This window comes from Macrotis lagotis, chromosome 1 (assembly GCF_037893015.1).
Source record: "Macrotis lagotis isolate mMagLag1 chromosome 1, bilby.v1.9.chrom.fasta, whole genome shotgun sequence".
Lineage (NCBI taxonomy): Eukaryota > Metazoa > Chordata > Mammalia > Peramelemorphia > Peramelidae > Macrotis > Macrotis lagotis.
In genome coordinates, this window is record NC_133658.1 from 45721250 (window position 1) to 45734255 (window position 13006).

The following is a 13006-nucleotide window of genomic DNA, read 5'->3' on the forward strand; positions in this document are numbered from 1 at the left end:
CCTCTGGCTTATGGTGCATCCATCTTAGATGGTGGAAGTTATTACAGGGAGAGAGCTGTATTTGGAAAACATCAAACAAATGGTTATGGGAAGACACTAGACACCAAAGGGGCTACTGATAACTTCTGCATTACTCAAGAGTTCAACTGTGTTTAGCTTTCCAGGATGTGCCAATGTAGCCATGTGGCTTCCAGGAGTGTTTCAATATAGGATGTGGCCACTTCTAGGTTTACTCAAGAGGAACTGAGGTTGAAAGTCAATCAACTTGGATCCTTTGGTTTATCTAAATAAATACCTGAATAAGACAGTTCAGGTGGTGGTTGTAGCCCAAGTTCATAACTGAACTCAAATTATCTTTTGACCCCAAGTCCTCCCCTCTTTCTAAGTCTCCTGTTGTCATCAAGGGCAACATCATCTTTCCAGTCACTCAGGCTCCACCTAGGTATCATCCTTGACTCCTCATTTTCTTTAACCTTTCATCCAATCTGTTACTAAGTCCCTATTTCTACCATCACAATGTCTTTCTCTCCTCTGATGCTGCTTCTAACCCCATACCAGTCCTCGTTACCTTATATCTGGACTATTAAACTAGCTGGTTGGTCAGTCTCCTTGCCTCATCTTGTCCCACCCTAGTCAATCCTCCACCATGTTACCTTCCTACTCCAGAAGTGCCTCGTCCTTTCCAGAATCAAAAAAATAAAATGCTCTATTTGGTTTTTCCAATCCTTCCTTACCTAACCCCTTCCTACCTCTCCAATATCTTACACCTTAGTTAAATTCTTTCATTATACTCTACAATCATCACACATGCTATTCCATCTCCCAATTCTGGGCATTATCACTGGCTGTCTCCTAAGGTTGGAATTCTCTCCCTTTTCATCTTTTTTTTATTTAGCTCCCCTAGCTTTCTTCAAGCCTCAGCTAAAGTTCTGCAAAACTCCTGTCCCAGTCTTCCTAAATTTTAGGGCCTTCCCTTTAATCACCTCTAATTTATCCTGTATAATCTTGTTAGTATCTAGTTTATATGTTGTTTCTCCCAAAAGACAGTGCTTCTTGAAGGCAGACTCTGTTTTTGTCTTTCTCTGTATCGCCAGCACATATCATATTGTCTGGCACATGGAGGCTGTTTTTTGTTTTTTTTTTTTTTTTGCAAGGCAATGGGGTTAAGTGGCTTGCCCAAGGCCACACAGCTAGGTAATTATTATCAAGTGTCTAAGGCTAGATTTGAACTCAGGTACTCCTGACTCCAGGGCCAGTGTTTTATCCATTGTGCCACCTAGCTGCCCCATGGAGGCTGTTTAATAGATCTTACTGACTTGCAAAGACTAGAGTTTGGCATATAAGGATCCATTGTTTGAGGCTTCCCTAACTCAGGTAAGTTTCCTTCTTATATCTATTTAAGGCAGTCTGTTTTGGCTGCAGGAGAGACCAAGTCAGTAAGCATTTATTAAAATAGCCCTTTGTGCAGGTACTGTATTAAATCCTGGAGATTCAAAAAGAAGCAAAACCATCAATAGCTTTCTGAGGTCAGGATGCTTCCAAATAACCCAGGGAAGATCAGAGCTGGCTGTTTATATTGTAGACCTCATCTAGAAAAGTGTTCCTAGGATCACAGCATCTTCCTGCTTCCATTTTTCATGCAGCTGCTCCCCAAAAAACTCCGGTTGGAGATGGGAATTTTGCTGCTTTTTAAAAAATTGCTTTCAGGGTGTGAAAAGCAAATAAACCAACCAAAACCAATAAGTCAGCACCTAGTGTTCTTTTAGTTCAGGGCTTTTCCCCAACCTCCTCTTACTGGGAATCCCTGCCTCCCTTAAGCCAAGTTCAGAGTTCATTGTGCCAGGCGCAGGGCCACTGGGAATGGGCTGGAATTGGTTTTCATTCAAATATTTATGGAGCACATAATGATGTGTGAAACAATGTGGTATACATGAGAACATAGAAAAATTGGATTGAGTAATAACAGGGGTAAGGGTTCTGATGATTATTATTTTTTTTTAAAGACAGGGAAAGTACTTGAAACATTATCTTTCTCTCTATTATGGTCTGGTCAACTGAATTAAGAGCAAAGGTGATCTGGCAACTGGCTTGACTTTAACTGCATCATTAACTTTTTCTTCTCCACTTCAGAGGGGATAAGTGCTCCCAGCTGGTAGGAAGGAACTGGGTTCCTGAATACATCTGATTAAGGTCAGGTTTGAATCCTCCTTTTACAAGTAGCATTGGTGTGACTGGAGCAAGTCACTTAACTCCATCTCATCATCTGAAAATTAGGAATAAGTGTATCTCCTCCACAGGGATGTTATAAAAATAAAATGAGATATACACCAATCTTAAATCACTTTGCAGCTGCCAGCTATTTTTTAAAATTATGATTTATCTCTTATGCCCTTTCTGATTTCAGATAAGTCAGTTGATGCATGACTTTATTGCAATTTAAAATTATTATTTTATCTTGTCTATTACAGTTATCTTGCTGTATGACTAGATTGAAAACTCCTTGAGGGCAGGAAGTTTATCAGCAAGGATCTTTATAAATGGTTTTTGTTGTTGTCATCATTCCATTGAAACTCCTCATGACCCCATTTGGGGTGTTCTTGACAAATGTGTTAGAATGACTGCACATTTCCTTCTCATTTTACAGATAAGGAAACTGAGATAAACAGGGTTATGTGGCTTGCCCACAGTCACCAAGCTGGTAAATATACAAGCTGGATTTGAACTCTCAAAGAGGAGTCTTCTTGATTCCAGCTTGGGGCTCTGTGCACTCTAGTGCCCTTTTACTGCCCCTATGTATGGTTTAGTGGTCCTCGTAGGAAGATAGAAAAATCTTTGGGTTTTTGAGTGGGAGGGGGTCTAACCAGGAGCATGCTACTTTGAGTTCTCCAGTACAAGGGAGATGTATTAGAGTAAGGAAAGAGGAGGTCCCAAGTCCTGGGACTCCAAGGTGGCAATAGGTACTTACTGGTAGCTTTGGTGCCCACTACCCAGTTCTGGGTTACAGGGATGGCATTCACATTAAGGAACAGTGGTAGCCCCAAGGGAGTACTGAGTGAGGAGCAGATTGAGAAGCAAACAGATCTCAGGAGCCCAGAAGGGTCTTAGTTCTGACTTCTAGGTCAGTTTGAAGCCTGAAGAGGATAACAAAGACAGGCATCCCAAACCAAAAGGAAACTTGCAGTTCTGACTGTGAACTGCCAGAGATTCCAGCAGTGCTTTTTTGTTGTTGTTGCCTGGATCCATTTAAGTCAAGAATTTGTAGAGCTCAGACTAGGAACAAAGCAATCAGAATTTTTAGGTCAGAGAAAAAATACTGCAAGCAGCCAGCAAGAAAGAATTCAAATACCAAGGAGTCACCCTTAAAATCACACAGGATTTAGCTGCCACAACTATGAAGGAGTGGAGAACTTGGTATGCAATATTGTAGAAGATAAGGGATGTAGGCTTATAGTCCAAAACTGCTAAACTGAGCACAATCTTAACAAGGAAAAAAATGGATTTTTAATGAAATAGATTACTTTCAAGCATTCCTGATGAAAAAAACCCTGAATTGTAGAGAAACTTTGAAGTTCAAAAACAGGAGATAAGAGAAACATAGAAAAGGGAAACATCAACAATGATAAAGGACTATAAACAAGGATAAACTTACACTCTAATATGGAGAGATATGTGTATTGCCTCTGAATTCTATTATTATGAGGTAATAGGGACAAATTTGATAGAATTAAAGTTCTTTTATGTTTTGATGATTTTAAGAATGGGAAAGATAGGGGTGCAGCTAGGTGGTACAGTGGATAGTGCACTGGCCCAGAAGTCAGGAGGACCTGAGTTCAAATCTGGTCTCAGACACTTAATAATTGCCTAGCTGTATGACCTTGGGCAAATCACTCTTAACTCCATTGCCTTAAATAAATAAAATTTTTTTAAAAATTCAAAAAAGAAAAGAATGGGAAAGATAAGGAAGAAGCATATACTAGGCAGGGAAGGAAACATTATTTTGTTGCCGCTGATTTGTTTCTTGGGTTTGGTTCTACCCTGTGATGAATTGTGACTCAGACTCAGGAATGCAGGTTTTGGAACAAAAATAGAGATTTATTAAAGGAAGTTACAGCATATTAAGAAAGTAATAGAAAAGTTAAAAAGAGTTTAAAGAGAGGATTGCTGATTGAATTGGCCAGGCCAGCTGGCTAGGGTTGAGCAGGAGGCTGGAAGGTAAACAAGGGCAGAGGCCCTCCCTTGGATCTACTTAAATTCTTTCCCAGAGTCCATGGGAGGGGGTGGTGACCTGGGAATGACCCAAGTCTCTTGTTGGAGATTTTGCCTTTTTTAGGGAGGGGTCTCTTTTGGGTGGTCTTCCAGGGCCTGTGCTCCCTGGCTTCCCTACCAGGAAAAACAATGCAATCCAAATCTGGTTGAAGGTCAGGCCCTCAGGTGTGGAAGGACAAGGAAGATTCCCTTTACAATGCAAACAAAAGATTTACAAAGTTTGTCTCAACTGACCTCATCATTCCCATGCCTAGGTTTCTCTGCATCAATCTCATATAATCATGGTAAGAAAGTATATGCCTATATAAACAAGTGATGCAGAGGAAAGGATGGGCTTAGGGGAGAGAGTGACTGAAATCTGAATCTTATTCTCATCTAGTAGTCAAAGAAGGGAAGAATAAAGAAAGTTTGGTATAGAAATGTATTTCATACAACAGGAAAATGAGAAGTAAAGAAGAGAGGGAGAAGGGGAAAAGAGAAGGAAGGGAAATTAAGGATGACATTAGTTTTGAGCAAAACAAACTAGCTTGGGATATTAAAAATATTTGTAGCTCTTTTTAAGGTGGCAAAGAAAGGAAACATATAGAGTGCTTATAAATTGAGGAATAGCTGAATAAGTTATGTATATAAATGTTTTACTGTTAGACTTAAACAGGAGATGGTTTCAGAGAAAACCTATGAAGACTTGTATGAACTAATACAAAGTGAAATGAACACAACCAGAAATGAACAGAATAATTTATATAATGGCAAAAATATGGTAAAGTCAATACAACTTTAAAGGAATTGGGAACTCTGAGCAGCATAATGATCAACTAAAATTCCAGAGGACTCATGATAAAACAAGTAATCCACTTTTCGAGAGAGGTGAAGTGTTAAAAATGGCTTGAGAATATTTAGTCCAGAGTGATTAAAATGGTTTTTCTTAAGATATCTTAACAAAATGGCACACCTTTCTCATGGTGGGAGAGAGGGGCAAGGGAAATCCCAAAACACAAACTCTTATATGCAATTTGAAAAGCTTTGTTTCTGCCCCTTCATGCCAACCACAGGCTAGGGTCACATTGAGACATTGGTTCCTATACATTTCCCCACCCTGCTCATATAGTAATGAGCAAGAACAGCTAGATCTCCTTGAGCATGCTCAAAGGAGAAGGTCAAAACTCTAGGTTAAGTTAAAAGCAAGTGAGGAAATCTCAGTTTTTGATCAGATTTGAGGCCACCTGCAACAATAGCAGAACCCATTCTTTATAATGTAAACCTCCAATCCTCCTTTCACATTATTGTGGGACCCAAACACCCACATTTTCCTCACATGGAGGACTCAGGATGACAAATGAGACGTATTCTTTTGGACAAGGCCGATGAGGAAATTTGTTTTGCTCTCAGTCTTCTACTAGTATAACTAAAAAAATCTTATGGGTCCTTAGGCCTGAAAGAAATCCACTCTTACCAGAAATTGAATTTGACTTTAAAGTAAACTTGAAATTATTACTAAAATGTTTGTTCATTAAAAAAATTAATTTGAGTAGTATAATTTGTTGTTGCTGTTGTTAAGTCATTTTTCAAAATGTCCAATCCTTCATGACCCCATTTGGGGTTTTCTTGACAAAGATACTGGAGTAGTTTCCTATTTCCTTCTCCACCTCACTTTTCAAATGAGGAACCTGAGGTAAATGGGATTAAGTGACTTGCTCAGGGTCACACAGCAAGTAAATGTCAGAGGCTGGATTTGAAATCATGAAGTTGAGTCTTCTTGACTACAGATGCCCTATAGGGCTGGTAAAAACTTTGTAGGCAGATAAAATTCTTTCACCTAACTGTTATGGCTGTACTTCTCCCACTGTCTTTTTCAGTACTTACTGGGACACTACTACATTGTCTTCTGATTCCCTGGACATGATTTCTAAATATATAAGGAACTGTTGTGTGTGGGAAGTAAAGCTTCATCACCTGGTGTCCTCTAGCACCAGAGCATTATTTATTGGTTGATTGTAGAGTGCCACGGAAGTGGGAGTGGACCAGGGACTGGGGAGGATATTTAAGTACTTGCATTTGATTTAATAAATGGAGATCTCCGAGTGCTTGGAGAACTTGTCATCCTTGTCTCTGGCCCCTTCAGCCTTTGCCTGGGTAAGGATAAGCCAGTCATCAGGAACCTAACACTTCCTGAGCAGCTAGTCTAGCAGGAACATAACATAGATTTTTTTTAAAATTTCTATCAGTAGCTGTGATTTTCTTAGAGTAAGGAAATTCTAGTGTGAAAAGTCCCTTAAATGACACAGAGTGACTGCTTAGAGTCATTCTATCATCCCACAAGCTCTGTCTTTGGCTACTTAATACTCCTTAGCAGGTACCTGATTTATCTTTATCCTGCCCCTCCTGCCTTCCAGCTGCTTAATGAATTGAACTCCATGGATTTTGGGCAGAACTCATTCTTCAATGACTAAAATCCTCCCATCATTCCTGACTCATCCCTTTTGTTCCAAATGCCTGTTGCCATTGTTCAAACCCCATTGTCCTTCTACTGACGGCTCCCTTACTCTTATTCCTCTCAACTCAATTCCCCCAAAGTCCTACTCCAATGCTACCTACCTCTTCCACCGTGCCCTTGCAAATTCCCATTCCATAGGTTACAAACTTGCTTTCATTTTTAAACCTTTTGTGAGGAATATGGGAGTGTTTGGGTTACACAAGAGGAGATTGTTAGTTTACATTACAAAGACTGGGGTCTGCTTGTATTGGTGCCTATGGGCAGATACATGAGTGTAAGACAAAAGACATGATCAAAACCTGAGATTAGGTCTAGGGTCTGAGACCCTCCCCTTTGAGCATGCTCAAGGAGGTAGCTGTTCTTTCTTATTAATATAATGAGCAGGGCATGGACAACATTTGGGGAAGAATATATCAATTAGGTTTGTGACCTCAGACAATAAGGCAGAAGAGGCAGAAACATAGCCTTTCAAAGTGTATATAACACCTAGCATTTCTGGATTTTGGTATCCCTCTCCCCTTGAGAGAGGTGTGCCATTTACTAAGATGTCCTAATTTTTAAAAAAACGAATTTAATTACTCTGGACTAAATATTCATAAGTCATTTATAACACTTTACCTTTTTTACTTTTTCCATCTTCTTGTACTCACTGAGACCAGCTCCTTCCTATAACATAGTTTCCTAAGTCATCAGTGTTTCTCTCTTTTATTCTTTAGGGGTTGGGAAGTAGGTGTTGGATTACTTATTGCTCACTGGAAACTCCCCTTCTAGGCTCTTTTTTTTTTAATCATCATCACTCATTAATTTCTTCCTTTGACATTCATTCAGTCTCTATCTCCCAGTCATGATTCTGGTGTCTACTGTCTACCAGTTTCCAGAACACTCTTCTCCTTCCTCTTCCTCAATGAGTTCAGTCCTAGGGTCATATTCTTTTTCTCCTATATCTTGCTCTCAAAATAGAGGGCTTCAGCATAATGAAACTCCCTTATACACCCGAATCTTTCAATTTCTCAAATTCCATGACATTTCTTCACTCAACCTCATCTGTACATAGGGATGATCATACACTTGCTCTTGCCATCACTCACAGATGCTCCACTTCCATTCTTAAATACCTTTATCTGATTACATTTTGTTATTATTCCACTTCTCCTTCCACTTTGCACCCCCTAATCCTGGTTTTTTGTTCCTCCATTCCTCAGTTCTTTCCCAGACCATCACCTTTACACTTCACTTTCCCCCTTCCTTTTGGTGAAGCAAATCAACTTGACACTGTCCTCTTCTCTTGAATCCTTTGCTTCCTTATCCTATTGAAGATCTTGCTTTGCCAAGCCCCAGACTTGGAAAACTTTCACCATTTCCTGCCTTTGCTCATACTCATTCACAGCTGAACAGAGCTGGAGAAAACCACAAAATCATGCTGACTAGGTCTACTACAGATTTATGTTACATAATTTTGACTGTTGCCCCTGTCCATGGCAAAACAATCCTCTTACACCTCCCCAATTGATTCACTGTCCCACTCACCACAGCAGTTTTCTCCAACCTTTTCATCCATCTTCAAACTTCTCATGGCTCCTCCTTCCTCTACCATCTCAACTGAGGATCTGGCTTGACATTTCACTCAAAAACTTGAGGCCATTTATTTAAAGCTTCCTCTTCTCCTGCCTCATGCCTTTTCATTTAGATGCCTTCTATTAATATCTCTTCCTTCACTTTTTTTCAAGAAGAGGTGACCAAAACGGGAAATGTACCTTATACAGAATAACAGCAATTTTGCAGGATGATCAGCTGTGAATGACCTACATTTTCTGAGCAATGCAGTGACCTAAGAGAACTTTGAAGGACTTATGATAAAGAATGCTTTCCAGCCCTAAGCCAGAGCTGATGATGACTGAATACAGACTGTATGGTACTTTTTTTTTCACTTTTTCTTGAGATTTCTTTTTTTTGTGATGGGAGGGTGTTGTTTACTTTTACAACATGACTGTTGTATTTCATGAACACCCATTTTTAACCTTCACCAAGTAACTTGCAGACTTTCTCAATGAGGAGAGTGGGATGGGAGGAAGGGAGAAAATTTGGATCTCAAGGTTTTGGAAGTAAATGTTGAAATTTATTTTTGTATGTAACTGGGGGGAAAATTAAAACTAAATAAATGAAAGTTATACCTGTAAAAAAAAAAAGAAGAGGTGGACAATCTCTATGCCAAGGAAAACCTATCTGCCTGTATAAATGGTTCCAATCCATCCTGTTTTTAGCAGATTTTCCCTTTATCATCCTAACTCTCTCAATCATCTTCACAGTCTCCCTGTCTACTGGATATTTCTCTACTACCTACAAAAATGACCACATCTTCTTTCCAAAAGCCCCCACTTGATTCCTCCATCACTTCTAAGTATCATCCTCTATTTTTCCTTCCTTTCATGGCTAAATTCCTTGAGGAGTCTATAATTGCTGTCTTCATAGTCTTTCCTCATATTCTCTTAACTTCTTGCTGTCTTACTTCTGACCTAATCATTCAACTGAAGCTGCTTTCCAAAATTATCAATAATCTTTTAATTGCCAAATCTAATAGCCTTTTCTCAATCCTCACCTTTCTTGACTCTAGCTTTTATACACTGCTGATCACTGTTTTCTCCTTTCTATTCTCATTTTTCATGGCATTGTCCTCTCCTGGTTCTTCCCCATCTGATCCCTCCTTACTCTCCTTTGCTAGACCTATATCCAGGTCATTTCCCCTAATAGTAGGTGTCCTGAGACTTTGTTCTGTATCCTCTTCTGTTCTCCCTCAAGTGACCTCATCAGCTCCCATGGATTGATCATATCAATGCTAATGATTCTGAGTTGTCTTTGTCTAGCTCTTTCTTGACTGTCAGTTTCACATCTTTCTCTACTAGTCATCACAAACCAAATTCTCATAAATATCTTAAACTCAAAAATATTCAGAACTATACTACTCATTATGTGTGCCCCTTACCATTCCCCAACTCTTCCCCTTTCCTTATCTTAGTTTTCTTATCATTGTTGAGGGTAGTACCTTGATGTGAATGTTACCCCCAAAAGGGTCAGAAGACTGTCCTGTTCTCCAGTAGCTCACAATCCAGGAGTCTTTATCGACTCTTCACTCTCTGCCCCCTCATCCAATGTGTATCCAAATGCCAAATTCTACACTTTCACTGTCTTTCTTAAAAGCTCCCTTTTCTCCTCTGGCCTGCCACCCCTCTGAGGCTGGCCCTCTGCCCTTCAAGCATGGGCTCTGGCAATAGCTGCTGGGGTCTACCTGCCTCGTCTCTCTCCTCCCTATAAAGCACAGATCTGAACATATCACCCTCCAATAACTCCAATGTTTTCCTATCACATTCAGAATGAAATAGAAAATCCTCTGGCCCTTTCAAGCCCTTCATTATCTGGCACCTTAGCTCTTTACTTGTTGCTCCTTAAGCTTTATACTACATCTCCCAATTCTGGGCATTTTAAGTCATTCAATGACCCTATACCTTGGTCTTTCCCCAGGGCTGGTTCCAGGGAAAATGCTGAGGTGAGGAAAAATTGTCTTTGGCAGACCTTTCCAGGCCTTTTCTATCCAGGACCCTTATGCTGATCCCTGGTTTCCTGTTGCAGTGTTCCAATGGGCCTGGGCATTAAGCCATGTTTGGAACCATTCCTTTCTCTCATCAAGACATCATTAGGTTTGTGTTCCACTTTCTCTGAGACATGACTATGGGCAGGAAGGGGTTTTGAATAGAAAAATACTTATAATCACAACATCTAAGAGCTAGAAGTGACCTTTGGAATCATAAGACTCATCAAGTTATAGAAGTTTCTTTATAATCTAAACCAATAATTTTATTTAGGAGCTACAAAACTAAGATTTTAAGAGATTAAGTAATTGTCTAAGGTCACCAAGGTCTAAAATAGGTCCTTCATTTATAAGGTGTATAAATTAGAACTTTCTACCCCTTTTTTAAACTTAAAAGGCCAATGAATACCCATGGAAGCTTCCATTTCCTTTTTTTTCTTCCAGAGCTGCAAGATTTCAGGAAATGTGAAAACAAGAGAAAATGATATTTGCCATACAGTGACTTCAACATTCCCAGGTTGATGGGATCTTATTCTTGATTCCCAGTTACTGAGGAAGAAAGAGAAGACAAAAAATTAACTGGAAACCTCTGTTTAATTTCCTTATTGGGACAAACTGATATTTTGAACCATGTAAGCAGCTTTGACTTCTGTTAGGATCTGTTGTGTGTGAGAATCTGTGAACCTTCATCACCTGGTGTCCTTGAGCACTAGATCCTTGTTTTGCTAATTGCCACAGGAGTGGGAGTGGACTAGAGACTGGGAGAGGTATTTAAGCATTGGTATTTTGGTAAATAAATGGAGACCTTGGAGTACCTGGGGATTTTGGAGAACTTGTCATCTTTTCTTCCTTGTCTCCTGCCCTTCAACGCTTGCCTGGGGAAGATTGTGGGAGTCCAGAAAGGAATGTCAGCTCTTTGTTTCATTTTTTCCCTAAGATTGCCTGGAGCTCTATCCATTGCACCACCTTACCCATCCCAGGATGTCTCCAAATTTTTTATGTAGTTTTAAGCTTTGATAACTTCAGAAGTATAAGGGCTTTAATCTTATCTCCCCTGCATCTGAAATGTCAATTATTTAAACTTTTTAAATATTAATGTTTTTATTAAAATGCTATTGTTTTTGGAAAAATTTTCATCAGCTGCCACTCAGTGAGTGAAAGGATTCCATCTGTGAAACTAGATTAAGATCATCTAAAGAATACATATGTGACAGTTTTGATATTACCCTAAAGAAAATGTCTGATAGAGATAGATCAGGTGCCTGAAGTGGCCAAAAGGAAGACTCCTTCTCTACCAAGTCACTGCTCTGAGAATGTCATCGAGAAACTATGGCACAGGATATATCCTGAATTTTTAAAATGAAAATTAAATTTTTTACCCAAAATTCACAAAACCAAATAAGTATAAAAAGGAATTTAAATAAAATTTTAGGTGATAATTTTTGTAAGTCTATAGCATTTATATTTCTGAAGTTATAAAAACTTAAAATTGCACTAAAACTTGGGATGCCACATATCTATTAGTATGCATGTATGTTTATATACTATATCGGGCTTTGCAAACTCTACAATGCTAGATAAATGCTGGTTTTTATTGTCAAAACAAGCTCCATCATATTTTCCACATACATTTATCATTTATTAATTTTCCTAAACCTGTCAACAGCTTTGTCCTTTTTTTTTCTGAGGCAATATTTATATTCTTGGGCTATTTTTAATTCTGTCATCTTTTCATGGACCTCCACTTTACAAAATGGTTGAGTGGGGTGTCTACTTGTATCTCTTCTTTGGAGCTGTGCTTAGTCTTTGTAATTTTTCAATGTTCATTTCTGATTTATTTGGTAGCAGACTTTTCATTTTGATTGTTGTAATTATGTGTTCACTGTTTTTATCATCTACTTTCCAAGTAATGTCTCTTTGATCCATTCTTCCTTTCCTTTTCCAAAGTCATCAATTTCATCCAGGTTTTCACCAGATTAATAGATTATAGCACCAACCTCTAAGTATTCTTGGCTTCAAGCTTCCCATTTTGATTCATTTTGTATAAAACAAACAAAAAGACACAACACAACCTCCTAGAATAATCTTTCTCAAAAATGTTTCATCTTTTCACTGCTTTAAGAACCAATAAAATCCACACTTGGATAAAATTCAAGATATTCCACCTGTTACTTCTCTCCCCCCATGTTCACATTCCCAACTCCATGCTTTAATCTTCTATTTACTTCTATGAGTTTTCTTACTTGTAATGCCTGTTGTCTTTTTCTTCAATACAAATAAGTAATCCACCTATAAAATTATGGTTTCCCTTCAAAATCCAATTCCACAAACTCTCCTTGACCTGTTTTCTAGGTCAGTTGTTTTTGATAATTTATTACATTTTTCTTTTTTTTTTAGAAATTGTTTTTAATATTCATTATCTCAGTGGAGTCTTTTCCTGTTTGGGTCACTGTTTCTAAGAATCAATTTTTGGAATTCTTGAGTAAAGTTTACTACTCTTTGTTCTGAGGTATTAATTCTCCTTGATGAATTTTGCTCTCTAGATATTTCATTTTGTATCTTGCTTCATTTCTTTAAGGTATGACTGTTCTTGTAGCCAGGACATTTCTTTTTCTCTGAGGTTCCAGTTGTACTTGTTGCAGAGGGAGTTACTCTTTTCTTCT